Source organism: Papaver somniferum, unplaced genomic scaffold, assembly GCF_003573695.1.
Source record: "Papaver somniferum cultivar HN1 unplaced genomic scaffold, ASM357369v1 unplaced-scaffold_13357, whole genome shotgun sequence".
NCBI lineage: Eukaryota > Viridiplantae > Streptophyta > Magnoliopsida > Ranunculales > Papaveraceae > Papaver > Papaver somniferum.
In genome coordinates, this window is record NW_020622555.1 from 1 (window position 1) to 5,148 (window position 5,148).

A 5,148-nucleotide genomic window follows, 5' to 3' on the forward strand; every position below is an offset into this window, starting at 1 on the left:
AAAAAAAAATGATTGCACATCTGATACACACAACACAAAGCAGAAGATTGCTCCAACTCTCCTCCCCAGATATTGTGTCCATGAATAATATCTATAAAATATCCACCACCGGACGGATCTACGGAGATGAAATACAACAACCTAAACATATGTCATCCTAACCTCGTCTCACTTAATGGAGGAGAAGATGCTATAATAACTCCAGTCTCAAATGATAGCATGAATCCAGGTACCATATGATGTTTTCATGGAATGCGTACTCCTTATAAATTCGTATGCCACCATCTAAGTCTAGAATATATAAGAGAGTTTGATTACTATGACTCAACCCCGCACAGCAGGTTCCCAATAGGTCCCATCCTATCATGAACCTAGAATTTCTTCCTGAGTCGAGATCATAGTAACCCAGTCATACTACTAAGACTGAACAATCAAGCATAATATGCAAACGACCAATCTCCCCACATACATTCGATAGCTGGAGGCTTATATTCCCCGCAACCCAGTGATACCCTGATGTGTCCCACAGGTACCATCAAGGAAGAGAGTCAATCCCCCTATAGTAAAATAGGTATAAAATAGTAATATCAACCCACAGCTTCCACCAGACAACTTCTAGGGTCTATGTAATAGTGCGTGGCCTTCCCCGCCTATAAATGCTTAGCGAGAATCCGTGGAGAACACAGATAATCCTCTCTAGGAGACTAACCAATGCATATGCAACATACTCATCCAATTGCAATCATATAGTTACATAGGAACATATAGTTACATTCACCATGCTCAAAAATAATTAGACACATCATGCTTTCCGTTTTAAGTTACTTAATGATTACAAGAGAGTTACAAGAGTTCCACCTCTTTTGATGACAAGCCTCGCATATCTTGAGATCCATAATCCACTGGTTCATTCTTTAAGTTGATCGTTGTTAATAAAGATTAATTGTTAATCCAACAAGCACTCTAGAGATTATCCAAAAGACTCATACAAGGCTAGTAACACAATCTCATACAATTCTCTAGTTATAAGATAAGTAAACTATGTAATGGTTCTAATCCCACTTATGATTCTACACCTTTTTATTATCTTTCTTTAGCACAAAAAAAGGTTTACTAATTCAATTAGGTTGGTTCTATAGTTCACAAGGTATGTCTTATGAACATCTACAACTTGTGACGGAACCAAGGGTCAATTCGGGCCGTAAAGGGTCTAAAACATCAAACTAAGAATACATGGTACTAAGCCCAAGCCCATTAGGCCTGAACTGGCACGGCCCATAACTCTAAGGCCTAGTCCAACAGAGCCAACTGACCATATCTAACGGTCAATGGGATAGTCTAACAGTAACGTCTGTCAAAAGTCAAGTCAAGGTCCACTGGTCAAAGGAGTAAAAGTCTAGTTAATGGTCAAAGTAATCAAAAAAACCAACTCAGTCAAGGTTCACTGAGTCAGGTCTGATCACAGAGTTAACTCAGTCAGACACTCTAAACAGGCCTAAAACACAAGACCTGAGCCATAAGCTCATGCCACAAACTAATGCATTAAAAACACAAGTACCACATTAATAACCACATTCAAGCTATAAATAACCACAACAACATCATTAGCTTCAGTCTCAACACCAACAACTCTAAACTTCTTTCATACACTTCTCATCTATACACACATATTTTCAACTCCAATACAGAGCCTAGTAACCCTTAAACCACTACCACCTGCAGTTTCAACTCATTACAGCTTCAATCTTCTTCATCAGCACCAACAACAACATCCGCAACTCATCTCAATATAACTAACCATAACAATATCACCTCAACCAAATCCATTTCAGATTTGCCTTCACCTTAAATATCAATAACACAACTTCCACAGCGAACCCATTCACAATCACAAACTGTACCCCATGACTTCAACATCCGCTACCAAACCATGAAATGTTTTCTACTTCAACTCAATTCACTTTAGTACCATCAATTGAATCTCAACATCACACTTAAAACAATCTAATATACCACAAGCACCACTAATTACAATCATCATCATCACCATATGTAATACCACTTCCATTATCTCTGTAACATACAAAACCAAGCACTGTCTCTTCTTTGTCATAACACCCATAAGATACAACTCCAGCATTTCTGTTATAACTCTCCACTTCATTTTCTCGCACACCAGTTCAATCTATAAACATCTCAGGCCTCTCCTTGTAGTTCACAGCACCACCAATATCTTACTTCTGCTAAGTCCAGTTCACCCCCTCAACTGAGCTGTCCAACAGCCTCAATGTCATCAGCTTCTACATTGCAAACACATTATTTTCAGTTGTACATCCAACTTGTAAGAACTGCAACCACTCAAATCAAACCACATTCTTGATTCCGGTTTCATAATCAACCTCAGCTACATCTCAGACCATCTACAACACTACCTAGTCTACAGCAACAACACCCAACCTGCATCTCCACTTCATAATCAATTCAACTAACTTAGCTTCTATTATTTCTGCCATCGTAATTCTTCTCCATCTGCCGATTCCGATTCAAACACCCTAATTCACAAGAACCAAACTTCTGGTTGATTTAGGAAAGAACCGAAATCCTAATTTTCTATGAAATCGAAATTAAACTTTATAAATTAATCAACACCTCAATTAACAACAAACCCACTCTATAATCGATCAAAAGAAAACAATTTCATAAAGAAATTTCAATCAATTACAAAACCCTAATTTAACTTACCTAAAGCTCTGTTGTTTCCAGAACTCACTCGGCTTCAGTAACATCACCTCCTTCTTCATATTATCAAGCTAACTAGGTCTATGATAAATTATCTAACAGAAGAATCTCAAATATCTGAGATTGAAATCAACAGAGAGGAGAAAAAGAAAACCAGAGAAGAAGAAGAATAAAAAGAATAAGTAGAAGAAAGAAGAATAAAAATAAAGAGAAATAAAAGAGAAAGAATGGGTTTTGTTCGATCTGGTTTGTGGGGATAGGACCAAGGAATTTCATAGATACACCCACTCGATTGATAAGGGCATCCCAAGTCGGTCTAACACAAAAAGATTAATTTGTCATTCATATAAATCTGATGATATCTTCTTCGTCCGGTATCCGAATGACACGCTCGAGTAGTCCATTTCGCATAACTTTTCGAGATCTATCCAACGATACTAGTTTCGTAACTAAATTATTGTTAGATTAATTTCTATTAATTAAAATTTATGTTAACTGATCCAGTCATTAGCGGTTAATTCGTCTCTTGATTATCTCTAGACCAGTCAAATAGCGTTGACGAGCTTGAGGATCCTTACATTCTCCCCACCTTATACATTTTTGTCCTCGAAAATCGAATCATCCTTCTAATTTTCAAAAACTCCCCACCTTATGGAGAACTACCAACTCTCGACTAAATGCAAGTACTGCTCATACTTACAAACGAATGAAAACTCAATTCATTTTAAATGAGTTCACAGCAACAAAAAATGAAACACAAACCTATTTGGCTTCCTACACCTAAAATCTATAATTTGTAGCTCTAAGTTCGATAGACTAATTTTCTATTTCATAATAAGATTGTCTCTATGCTCACTATGGTGAGTTTGATTCTAACAGCTAAGTATGTCTAAGTTCTCCGCACTAACATGTATAGTCTAATATTTAGTAATTTATTAATTTGATGTAGTTATATATTTGTTATACATTTATTCATATAACTAATCCAAATTTTGATTTCACGTAAATCTATAATATCTGATATTTTAACTTACCGTTATATTATATATAAATTTCCTAAATATTGTCTACTTTAAATTTGCTATTCACATAATTATTGAAATACTATTATCAAATGTGTTACTATTCTGACTATCTTTATTATTATCGTTATTGGTTTATTGATAGTCCAGTTGGTATACTAAGTTTTAATCTTCTAAATATGATTCTACATTCTCGTAAAGATTAATATAATTGATTTTATTTATTCATATCGATTCTGTATTCTGTATATATGTTGTTAAATGTTAACGTTGGTAACTTAATATTATTTCAATTTGAGTCTGCTAAAAATTGTAATGTATCTTAATAATTCTTTAGATTTTTCTATTAATTATGGTATGCTATTAATATACAAATTTATTTTCTTTCAAGTCAATTTTTGTACTAGACATCCAAATACTATTATTATTTCTTTATGGGTATTTGTTTAATTTTAATGATTTACTAAATCAGTTATTGAACTAAAGATAATTCGAGTATAAGTCTACTAACAAGTTTAGTATTTTATTTTACGTTCTGCATCCCCGTATTCTTAAATCTAACCTAATAAGTCTTATATTAACTATCTGGTTTCATTGCAAAAGAATGTATTTCTTGTTTTATTTAATTTACAGAATCTGCCCGTAGATAATTACTAATAGTTTTGCATATTTATTTGATCATAATTATTACTTTTATCGATACATAATTACTAATAAGATTTTAATTAGATAAAGGTCACTACAATACTATTTCAATAAGTGTTAATATTACTTTTATTATGATTATTGGTGATATTATTATCATTCATTATTATTAACATTAATATTAATGGTTGAGCTATTATCTTATCTACTCTTACAACTTAACTTCATTTCTATTTTAATAGATTAATGATTCTAATTACGGGTAAAGGTATTCTTAGGTTCTAAGTAAAATTTTGGATTTATCGATTAACTAACAGATGCAAGTTTTCCTTCTATGTTTAGTAATACCAGGATGTATTTTCCCTGTCTAGATTCGTGACTCCTGACAATGCCTTCCTACGAATACATCAGTATTGTCAACCTAAATATTCCCCAGTGCTGGATTATTCAAGTGTTAAATAATTAAGACTATCTAATCTCTATTAAATTTCTAACTTATATTATAATTGGTTTCAACCTACGATTTTTACTTCATAATCTATAAAAGTAATATACTTATGCAAAATAAAGAATAAACAATCCAACATGCTATACAAATCAATCAACCAATTCAATTCAAAAAAAAAAAATCTTTTAGTTCTTGATTGTTTTTAGTGATTCAGATTTATTTCACAAACCCAACCCATTCATAATCTAATCTAACAATCTATCTGGCACTGGTTATTATCTATTGTTTCCCATG

General features: G+C 33.2%; 1 long non-coding RNA gene across 1 annotated transcript; it reads right to left on the bottom strand.

The window, feature by feature from the left end:
- Positions 1-1,496: 1,496 nt before the first annotated feature.
- LOC113333844 lies at positions 1,497-2,926 on the bottom strand. Its single transcript, XR_003352394.1, has 2 exons — positions 2,743-2,926; positions 1,497-2,552 (listed from the first exon to the last, which is right to left on the bottom strand). It is a non-coding gene; the product is annotated as an uncharacterized LOC113333844 (long non-coding RNA).
- Positions 2,927-5,148: the final 2,222 nt, after the last annotated feature.